Source organism: Bactrocera oleae, chromosome 4, assembly GCF_042242935.1.
Source record: "Bactrocera oleae isolate idBacOlea1 chromosome 4, idBacOlea1, whole genome shotgun sequence".
Classification (NCBI taxonomy): Eukaryota; Metazoa; Arthropoda; class Insecta; order Diptera; family Tephritidae; genus Bactrocera; species Bactrocera oleae.
The window spans coordinates 44,904,490-44,916,295 of NC_091538.1; the positions used below are offsets into that span (position 1 = coordinate 44,904,490).

An 11,806-nucleotide genomic window follows, 5' to 3' on the forward strand; every position below is an offset into this window, starting at 1 on the left:
TTATAACAAATTCTCATTGTTAATCAACTTCAGCGCCCACTGTGAGACCCCACTGTTAGGCCTTGTTTGTGCACTTCAGCAGCTTAGTGCAACATAATCATTCGTTTAATTGGCTTTTCAAATATCTGGATATATTGATTGTCTATAAGTAGTGAGTGTATCGAACTATTAATCAATATATGTATGTATATGTACTAAATATAAGTTATGGGCGTATCTATTACTACTGATTGAAAAACTTTATTTAAGATATGTTTATACCCTGAATAGCATATATTAAGTGTGCCAAGAAGTTTTTAATACCCTGCATCGCTAAACACTTGGACCACTGCATCGCAAAAGCTACTTGTGTTGGCTTTTTCTCCGCTCACATACCGACGATAGATATGTGGATGGGAAGGAATCGCTGGAGGAGAGGCGCAGTGAGCTTTTTCACGGATGCGTCGAAGTGATCACTGTAGTGTTTTTGAGGCAGAAGTGGCTGCTATTAAAGTAGCAGTAGGCTTACTGTTCCGAGTGCAGCTTCTTTCAGAGAAATGAGCATTCCGACAGCAGAGCGGTAATATTAGCGTAGAGCTCACCAAATGTGCGCCTATAGTTGGTTGAGGAGTGTCTGTCCTCACTAGAAATAGCATGAAGCTACTTCATCAGGAAACTGCAAAGGCGATGAGCTAGCAAGTGGGGACACCCTTGTCCTGTTCACGTCGGTATGGGAACGAGTTGTTTCTCGAGTCTCATCTTGAGTTCTAGCACTGAACCTATGGATCTCGCCTGTGCTTAGTAGACTGTAGTCGACGACCAGCTCTTGTGCGGCTGCGTGATCCTTCAAAGTTCATCTTTACACAATCGTAGGTTTTCTTACTGAACATTGTCCAATAGGCAATTAAGCTGTAAGGCTAAAAGTCCAGTCGAACGCAATTTGTCAAAATTGTATGGGAGAAGGTGATGTGGGAACTGGCTCCTCCATAGTCCGACTTTTCCAAAACTGAGGTTGAAACACCCCGGCAGTCTTGCCTTCGATGAACCAGGAGACGTAGTCGACACTGACAGTCCCCTTAACAGATCTGTTATATGCTCAAAGCGCTTTGTCGATTTTTGACGGTCTTATAATCAATTATATTGGAGTTTTAGGTACCACCACGGACCGGCGCTCTAAGCTGTAAAAGTGAGATCTCTCTAGACCTGAGTGTCGTGGCATCGTTTTTCTACTTCGGCAAACATGTACGAAAGCTTTGAAATTTGAACATCGGAACTGTGAAGATTCTTGTGAGTCTCTAACTACAATACAAAGGGTTTTAATTCTATACTGAACTTTTGGATCTAATTGATAACTTTAATTTATAAATCCACACACTCTATGTAGCTATTTATTCTCACGAGCATAAACCTACAAATTTAACATACTGAGAACCATCACTGGAGCTGCTTTTTCAGTACAATTTAATAATCACTACTTCCTCTTACATTGATCTTTATTTTATGTAGGAAATTAATTCAAATAAATTTAATATTATTCCTAGCATTAAAATCCACTAAAGTGCATTTCACATACACGTACACAGTTATATAAAGACTACTACAACATAAATATGGTCACCTTGTAAGTACAATTTGTATGTACGTATGTTAGTCTGTAGGTATGTATGTACTTGTATGTGTGTGTTAGCGTAATTGCTACAATTTTATGAGCTATTTTCAGTGGCGGTAAAAGCAAACAACTCGTTGTTCTAAGCGCAATTGTAAATATGGCGGTTGGATAGGTAACGAGTCGCCGATCAAAGACGAAATCCGGTAAAAGCGGCAGAACAAATAGACATTAACACAGATAATAGAATGTTACAGATGAAAGATGCTCCCTGCTTGCGGCAGGTGTACGCGCATGAATGTAGAATTTTATGTTTATACTCATTGTAGTTGTTGCTATTGTTTACTATGCTGCATAGAGAATATGAAAATAGTGAAGTGAAAATTGTAGAGGCAACTCGGAAAGTAGTCGGCCGAAAGCTTGCGTATTAGAATGCAATAGTACTTCATTGCATTGTTTTGCAGGATGATTGGCAACTTTACGAAGCGTGTGCTTGTTGGCGTTGTTGTTGTTGTTGTACTGTTACTGCAGATTATATACGTGCATACGTTCGAAGACTTGCTTGTAATAGGTGTTTGCTGTGTTGGAGTTATTATTGCAAGTTGTTGTTGCAGAATGTTTTTGTTGTTGCTTTTTTCACGCATGCATTGCTTACTACTTAAAGCAATAATTAGAACGTTTTCCAAGAATGATGCTGCAGAAAAGGCTTACAAACTGGTACATAGTGGCCCATACATACATAAAGCTACATGCAACACACATATGTAAGAGTATGTATGTATGTACATATATACACGCATACATACATGGCGACACGACAATTGGAATTTCTACGTATCAGAGCAATTGATTGCTGATGCTTTGGCCATAACAGATTGCTTGCAGGAGATGTTATTGTTGTTGTTGTAAAAGCTATAATTTCGTTCTATAAGAGCTTAAATAGCATGACAGAAAAAAAGCCACAGTTGCAACACAGTTAGTAGAAAGCAGCACAAAAACAATGCTGTTGCAAAATGGAAACTGAATGAGCAGGAAAAAACGAGCGAAATTTCAAGCAACAAACAAGCTGAGGAAAACAAATTCCAAAGCGAGTTCAACAAATCCATTTGTGCGTCAAAAGTGAAGACTCATTTTTGTTTAGCAATTTCATGACATACGTATATATATAGGTACATCCATGCAGGCACATTCTTACCTGCGTTCCATTGACACTATTTATGTGCTGTAGTTATGTGAGTGTGTTGCCATTTAAGTAAATAATAAATATGTTTTCATGTCAATTATTTTCAAAGCGAAAAAAGAACGTTCTAACCTTAAGCAAAAAAAACACACACATGAACTGCTTAAACGCATAAATTCATGGTAAAATTAAAAAGTTAACTCTAGAATGTGCTCTTGTTCTTGTTATTGTTGTTTTTTTCACCTCACTTGCACTTGTCAGCAGCGGAACTAGTTTACTGCAGTGAACTGCAAACTGTCAAAAGCGCACACTCGTACATACATACAAATGTGCTCATACAAACCGCAATTACAATACAAACAACAACAAAGAAGTATTGCAGCAATTCGCAATTACAAAATGAAAAATTGTTAACTGCGACCATCGAAGCTATAATACCCTTTACAGGTTCCAGTTATTATTGTAAGAACTTGATTTTGATTGTTCAGTTTGTATGACAACTATATGGAACAAGTTTTTAAAAAATTGCCTTAAACAATGATTCCTGCAAATATTTGTAAAGACATTTTGTCAACTAAAAAGTTTTCCTAACAAGGACATGATTCTTAACACTCAGTTTGTATGGCAGCTATATGCTATAGTAGTTCGATGTGAACAATTTAATCAGAGATTTTAGCGTTGCTTTGGCCAATAATCCGTGCCAAATTTCGTAAAGATATCTCGTCAAATAAAAGAGTTCTCGATACAAGGACTTGATTCCGATCGTTCAGTTTGTTTTACAGCAATATGCTATAGTATATCGTCACAAATGAACAGCTTCTTTTTTGGTTGAGTAAAAGACTTGTACAAAATTTCAGATCGATATCTCAAAAACTGGGGGACTATATAAAGACAGACAGAGGACAGACGAACATGGGTAAATCTAATTAGCTCGTCACGCTACTCATTTATTTATATATATATTATAGATTCTCCGATGTTTCCTTCTGGCTGTTACAAACTTCGTTGCAAATCGGATATACCCTGTTTAGGGTATAAAACCACATGTGTATGTAAATACACACATATACAAAATCATAGCAGCAGAGGAAGTTGCCAAAGTCGTCCAAGAACCACTAGTAGCCAGCTAGAAAAGGGTGCAAATACATACTTATATAATACACTTGCTGGTATATAAAAACAACAAATAATACATACACAAAAAAATAATCACGTAAACTACAACAAAGATCACAACAACAACAACTGAACATATCATTTGTGATGGCCTTACAGCTCACGGCTGCTTCATATCAGGCGCTGCTTCGACTTCTGCTACAGTTAGTTGTTGTTTCGACAAGTGCCCACTTTTAACTAGTTGTAATAAGTGAAAGAAGAATGAAATGAAAACTTGTCTTTAATTAATATATACAACAGGAAAACAAACTGCAAATGCGTAAGTGGCAACAACAATTGTTGTTGCAATAAATGCTGGAGCAATGCCAAGTACGGTGGCATAAGAAATGCAGCTGAAGAATGCTGCGAAAAGAGCAAGAGCCAACAAATGGCAACTTTTTCATGGCGAAAATTAGCTACAGAAGTTGATTGCTGATTGGTGGCAAACAGAATATGGAGAGTAAGTCGAGGTGTGGAAAAATTTTCACAATAAATAGTTTAAACAAATCTCCAAAGCAGGATAAGAGCAATAATAGCGTTAGCTTTAGTAGCAAAAGTATCGTAAAATGTTGGATTTTTAGATGCAAACTTTTTAATAAAATTATTAAATATCATATTAAAATTTAATACTCGATTACCATCTGAATGAGTTGCGGTTGAAGAACCCCAATCAGAAGTAATATTCAACTCTGCAATTTATCAATTTATAACAATTATAGTAGCGATTCCTATCTACAGACTCCTTTTTAAAAATTTCGAGTATATTTTTTGGTTCTTTGATAGCCTTAAAAATTAAAGGCGCTGCGGAAAGAAAACCCATCGAAAAAATTTAAATTTTTAGGATATAAAACAATAATTCACAGGCAACTTACTGAACCTTAACAATTTACCTCTTAGAGGACTAAATAATGTTCCGAGCTTCATTTAATCCCATGTTGTTTTATGATAAATTATATATAGAGATAACTTACAATTTGAAGAGTTACTATTTTCTTTGATCCTGATGTTCTCGATTCAGTTTTTAAGAACCCAAAATTAGTAACTGAACGTATTTCGAGGGATGCCAGCTTTCGTTAGTTTGAGGTTAAGATTTGCCATCGGTGAACTTAGTGAATTGACTAGAATTAATATATCCAAAGCTAGATGTTTTTAGTGTCACAAAGAATTGGTGCTTTAACTGTCCAAGTGGGATTCCATTGATTTGTGTAGCGTATATTAGTCCAGAATACAAAATGAATATACCACAAAAGCACCCAAATGTTATCACTGCCCAAAATTTATATATAAAATATTAGACCTAATACTTTTCTCGAAGAAGCTGGTTCCTTTATTTGGAATATGGTTTACTAAATGTTGAACAACTGAGATAACCGGAGTGCTATAACAAAGTTGGGATCCTTGAACAACTTACAGTACGAGAAATACAAATATAATAAAATAATTCCAGCTAATCTAAGAGATTGTATGGAAATGAAATTTCGCTAGCACAAGTTTTTTTTCAATAAAATTGTAGAATAAATACATTTAACTTATACCTATACTATGAGCATGAGTTGTGCATTAATTGAAGTACTGCAAAGGAATTCGACTTTATGAAAAGTTGTTCCATATAAAATAAAGAAATAAAAATCTATGAACAAAGCTTGTAATAAAACTAAGTCAAACGTGATTTGTTAAGAGCACAACAGCAAGTTGAACGAGTTAAAATGCAGAAAATTGTGCTGCGGTCACTAGTTCACAACCGACACAAGACTTCCTTATACATACAAACATTGCTACATACATACATATGTACATAAGCCTGGTCGTATATACAATATACTTATATATAATTACTAGTGCAGCTAGCGTAAGAGTACAAGTATTTTTGCTTATTTATATCATATATGGTTATGAATGTAACATAAATATGTGGTGAGTATAATCTATATATATCTATTACAGATTTGTATGTATATACTTGCTTACAAATATGCAGATTAAGGTATCGAAAAAATTGACGCCAAACTAAGTAGATCATACTTGTATCGATATGCATGTATAAGTTCTGCAGTTGAGATATTTTCAACTACTTGTATAGTAAAGTTCTTCAGTATCTGCCCGAAATAACTTTGTCTGTGAGTTCTTAAAGACCGCTCAGTTATTAAAATTTCTGTCTCTCCTTTACTAAACCAAAAGCTTCGAAGCTGAAGTTTTTAATGAAGTCCACTCGAAATTTTTACCCCTGTACAACTTTCCTCTACCTCATTTATGCTTTAAAAAAAATGCGGTTTATTTGCAAAGCACTTAAGTAATACGATATTGGAGCCACACCCGCACTGCCACTAATGAGCTATAAAAGTTCTGGTGCAAATGGACAAACGAAAGCGACAGCGCAAAACAAAATGCAAGCAAGCAACTAAAGAATTAAATAAAAATTAATAAAAACAAATAAAAGCACAAAAAAACGTTCACTTGGGTTGCACCAAAGCTAGAATACACTTCACAAATAACAAAGTTTTCATACATGAACTTGATTTAGATCTGTCAGTTCATATATATATATATATATATATATATATATATGCTATACTGGACCGAACTGGAAAATTTCTTCGCCGAATACATTATTGCCGTAAGAAATAACCCATGCCAAATTTCGTAAAAATATCTCCACCAAAATGTAAATTTCAGGTAGATATCTCAAAAACTGAGGAACCAGTTTGTGCATATATAGACGGACATGGCAAAATCGACTCAGTTCATCATGCTATTATCATATAAATATATGATCACGTGTATATTTTATAAGGTCTCGACGTTTCCTGCTGGGTGTTATAAGCTTCGTGGCAAACTTAACATATCCTGTTCAGGGTATAAATAGAATTAAATATAAACCACATTGAATAACTTAAAATGTAGATAAAGCATTGGCTGCTTCACGACCTAAAATATTGGTCAATGTTAATTGAATGCTGTTTGTTGGCTGTTGTGCATGCATTTGGCGGTGTGGGTTGCAAATGATTTCATTTCGTTAAATAATTATTTATTTTTCCTTACTACAAACATAAAATATGTATTTTTGGCCTTTGGCTGGAGCAATTCGAATTGTTCCGTATTTGTTGTTGTTCTTGAAATAAAACTACCATACACAAAAGCGGTAATGTTTATGTATTTATGACCTTGTATTCTGTATTAATTTAAGTCTAAAGCTTTTTGTATGTGTGTGTGTGTGTTTATGGCACAAGCATTAATTAGGCGCTCCGCTAAGCGTGTAAATCATATTTATGCACATAATTATGAGCATAATAAATATAGAGCAATGCTATGCTGCTGCTGTTATGGCACATCAAAAATCAGTTGCCAATAAAGTCGTGTTAATAAGTTGGAACGAAAGTAGTAGCACAGGTAGATAATGTGCAAGGCGGGTGATTGCCAGTTGCCGCAAGAATTATCATTATTCCATATTTCTTCTGCGAAGAATTTTAACACTGATAACTATATATATGTATACCTTTCAATAACAGATATCGATAGAGAATAATTGTTTGAGAGTTACGACATACATTCTTAAGGGATTAGGGGTGGTAAAAGTTTTCAAAAAATCGATCGTTTTTTTTCCTTAAAGTACAATATCTTTGAAATACTCTCTGACATTTTGAAGTAAATCTGCCAAATACCTTTCGAGTTATTCGATAATCAGCAAAGGGTTCTCGTATGCTCTAGAACGTTAGTGTAAAACTTTAAAGGCATTTTGCTCAAAACTATGTTTCCAGAACTGGTGACCATTGGAACTTGAAAAGTTCGCCCACTCTCCATATAACGGTTTTGATTAAAACTACTAAAAGTGCGATTACTCATTAAACGAACACGTTAGAGACTTTTAATTTTACTCGTAGGATGGTACAATTAAGGTTTATCGGAGCTAATAAAAAAATTAGACAATTAACGTGGTACCGCCGAGCTTTAAGTGAAATCTCATATCTAAAGATCTACTTGACGGATTTCAACCAAATTCAGAGTATTGAATTCTTTCGACATTCCCATATCACAGTGGGAAAACGCCTTCTTATATTATATTATAGAAAAAAAACACCCGATATAACACTCTAATTTAAATTTCCATCTGATTTTTTCACACTCTTGTATACATGGTACATAATTCCGAACTTCCGGATGACTTTAAACCGTATAGATATATCGGCCAAATTTTAAGTTATCTCAATGAAAATGAGAGGAGTTATTTTACTCCTAACGATGTATCTTTTAACCTAAAATGGATAAATTGAGTAAAACTTGACCCAGCCCCAATATATCTAATATCAAGATTTTCGATCATCCGGCTGACTTTACTCCATAAGATTGGTGATGGTATGTGAGGTACCTGAATAAAACCTTGGGAGCTTTTTAGCAGTCTGCGGCATGCTAGTACTACGTAGTATTGACAATAATAGACAAAATCGGGTAAATACTAACCCAACTCCCATATACTGCATATAATGATTTTCGTTTTTCTAACAAATTGGTAAATTGATTAGTCTTAATACCACCTTTGTTAGAAGGTACAAATTTTGTCGCAACAGCAGAAAAATTAATAATTTTGAATTTTCTTGTAGTAAAATCAGTACAGGATATACATATCAGAAAGGAGTCAGTTAATAAACTAAATATGTGTAATATTTGCACTTGCCAGTTTTTAAGGGATATAATTATAAATTCGTAAACCTCGAAAAAAAAATTTAAACCTTTTAAACGTACCGTTGAATTTTGGGTAAACGCGGTCGTATTAGGCTTGAAGAAGATCCCCGCGAAGGGCGACCAAAAACCGAAACCACCCCAGAAATCATTGTGCAAGTTTCTAATATTGTTAGTGTCCTTGTAGAAGCTGTCAGCAAGTAGAAGAGGAGGAAACCCTTAAACATCTTTTGTGCGTTTCTTGACGACGTCTCGAAGGTTGCACGGATAAAACTTGTCTCACTGATGAAGTTCATCAGAAGTACGGAGTGGTTTAGAGAGGAGCCAATAGAGTGAGGGAACCAGAGTCCCGGTGGTATCATAATGGGTTTCCTAAAGGCCTAGGTGGGTCGAAAGACAGCCACTTTACCTACCTAGCTAGTGAAGATCCAAGTCTGACTAAGGGTGAAATTGCTAATGCCATAGACATGTTAGACGAACGAGTGCTTCATATTTTACATGGAGAATTACATATGAAAAAGCTCTTTGGAAAGTTTGTGTCGCACACTTTAACAATTCAACAAAAACTGGATCGAAATCAAATTCATCAGTATAATTTGGATGAGACTTGGATGAACCACTATGATCTTAAATTGAAACAAGAACGTTTACAGTGAACGGAAGCTGGTTGTTCAGCCCCAAAGCAGGTGAAGTCACAACGATCAGCAAACAGGGTTACGGCATCAGTTTATTGGGATGCAAAAGGATCTTTGTTTGATTATCTGCAGAATGGTAAAACAATCAACTCTGAATATTATTGCACCCTTTTGGATCAGCTGAAAAAATAAATTTTCATCAAGACAAAATCTTGCGCACAAAGGTATTTTCACAATGACAAAATTCCCAAAAAATTGTTCAGATGACACTAATATTGCATATAGCTGCCATATACGATCAAAATCAATATAAAGTTCATTTTATAGTTCAGTTTTTCGAAACATAATACATATATTTAGAAATGTAAAAGAATTTAGTATTTGGAACTGTGGAACCATCATATTATGACTTTCTTAAAAATTGTAAACAGAAAATTATTACAAACTGTTAATTGACAAAAATTCTGGGTGTATTCCAAAAAAATATATGAATATTTGTTTTTAGGAAAACAGCGTTGTTTTAAGATTATTTCCTAATTTATATTTATATTTGTTTTGTAAAAAAGTAATGATTATTAATTAAAAATAATTTTAAAAAATGTATATTGAAAAAAAATAGCAGACAATTACTCTTACTAGTCTCAAATTGTTGGAAATATTTGCTTTCAATAAATTTTAAAAAATTTGAATTCGAATTATCAAAGCTTGTTTATAAATTTTTTCGACTTCCTATAATTTTGTATGGTATGAATGAACTATATAAGCAACGTTGTTATTTATATTAAATGCTGTGTAACAATAGTAACCAGTCAGTAATAGAAACTACTTGTAAATTGAACTTCTTTAGAATGATGTGTGAATAATAATAATATTTTATTTAAATAAAATCTTTTAACAAAATTTAAAGTTTTTTTAAATACGATGTCTTCTTTAATTTGTTTCTGCGAACAGAATTTTTAGCAATTAATTGGCAGTTTGCGCAACAAAATTTAATTGACTTTAATGTCTCCTTTTTACATACAGATTATAATATAATATAATATTTTCCCAAATTGAATGCCCATACAAATATGTAAATATGCATATGTACATACATATGTATGTGTGTTTGTGTATTTCATCACTAAATAACTTTGACGTTCATATTTTATAGAAATAACTCACAGCAAAGTTATGCATTAATTTTTGTTATTTAAAGAAAGAATTACTTCAATATTATTTTAGATTAAAATTTTTAGTTGTTATCCTTTATAATCCGTTGGCAAATATTTTTGCTGCAACAAGCCAGCAGCAGCCGCAGCAAAAGCAAAAGCACAAAAGTTATTTGACACAAAAAAGAAGCAAAAAAAAACCTAATAACAAACAAAAACAACAACGCATTGAAAGCATAAAATCAACATTCTCAACAACAACAATTGTTGTTGCATAAGTTTTTGCAGATATTTGTTGTTGTTATAGCCGTAGTTGTTTTTATTTGCGCTGTTGCTGCTGCTGCTGCTGCATTGCTGGCATAGCAGCAGCTCTATGGTCTAGCAAAATTCAATGCCGGGCAGGAGGCGCCTGATACGGGGTGCGTGCATAAGGCTTGCACAGCACAACTCACCTGTTGCAGCGTTGGACGCACGGAATGCTCTTGCACTTAGCTGAGTTATTTGCTGTTGATGATTTTATGTTATTTTTTATTTTGTTTGTTGTTGCTGTTTTCTGAGGAAAGCACTTTGGAATTTGTCTTTCGCTTCAAGTTTAGCGTTATTTACTTTATTTGATTCTAGATATTATACAAAATTATTGTTGTTGTAGCTATTATTTTTTATTTTTTCTTCTACTTGAAGTGAGCTGAGTTGTTGTAGCGCAACAAGGATAACGAATTGCTTTGCGTAAATACACAGCGCAGAGAATCTTTAGTTTTCGGCACTCTGGTGAATTCGTAAGTCACTGCGTCGAAGCTTTCGACTTCGTTATTGTTGTTGTTTGTTTTCTTAGCACAGCGGCTAATTAAAATGTGTAAAAAGGTTCTCAGGAAAAATTATTTCCTTTCCGTTTTGTTTGAGCTTAATTTTGTTGCTCCTTATTTTTCACAAAAAAAAAAACAATTTCAAAATAATTTAATTTTTAGATTTTTGTTGTAGTAAAAAAAATGCACTAAAAACTCACTTTTGTTCAACACTGTCAACAATTAACTACAAGTTCGTTTGCTAAGTTGCAAGTATGCTTTAGAGTATAATATCCTTGCGTTTGGGTCAACGGTCACTCAGTTACCACTTGCGGATGCCGCATTTTCCGTAAACAAGTACCAAACGCTTTCAGCGAATAAGACAAACTGATTCGTGTGCTTCGTTTGGCTTAAAAGACTTTTAACCACATTAAAGTTGTTTCGTAGATATGCAACGGACCAAGACGATGGCGCCGACGTCGCCAGCAACAAACAAAACGGCCGCAAGACGGCAAAGACGATCGTATGGTGGCAGCCTGCAATAACAACAACAACGCTAGTTTTGACTCTGCAAGACAATATCTTTTACAGCTAGCAAGTCAGGTTAGTAAGTGGTTATATGTAGCGCCAAAATAAGCGATAAA

General features: G+C 34.4%; 1 protein-coding gene across 4 annotated transcripts in view; it reads right to left on the reverse strand.

Annotated features, from left to right (window-relative positions):
* LOC106624001 (mucin-2) overlaps positions 1-11,535 on the reverse strand; it is a 117,455-nt gene extending 105,920 nt beyond the window's left edge. For all 4 annotated transcript variants that reach the window (XM_036362705.2, XM_036362703.2, XM_070108049.1 and 1 more), the window contains exon 1: positions 10,833-11,535. The gene's annotated coding sequence lies outside the window, so the exon portion shown is untranslated. The remainder of the gene's footprint in view (positions 1-10,832) is intronic.
* Positions 11,536-11,806: the final 271 nt, after the last annotated feature.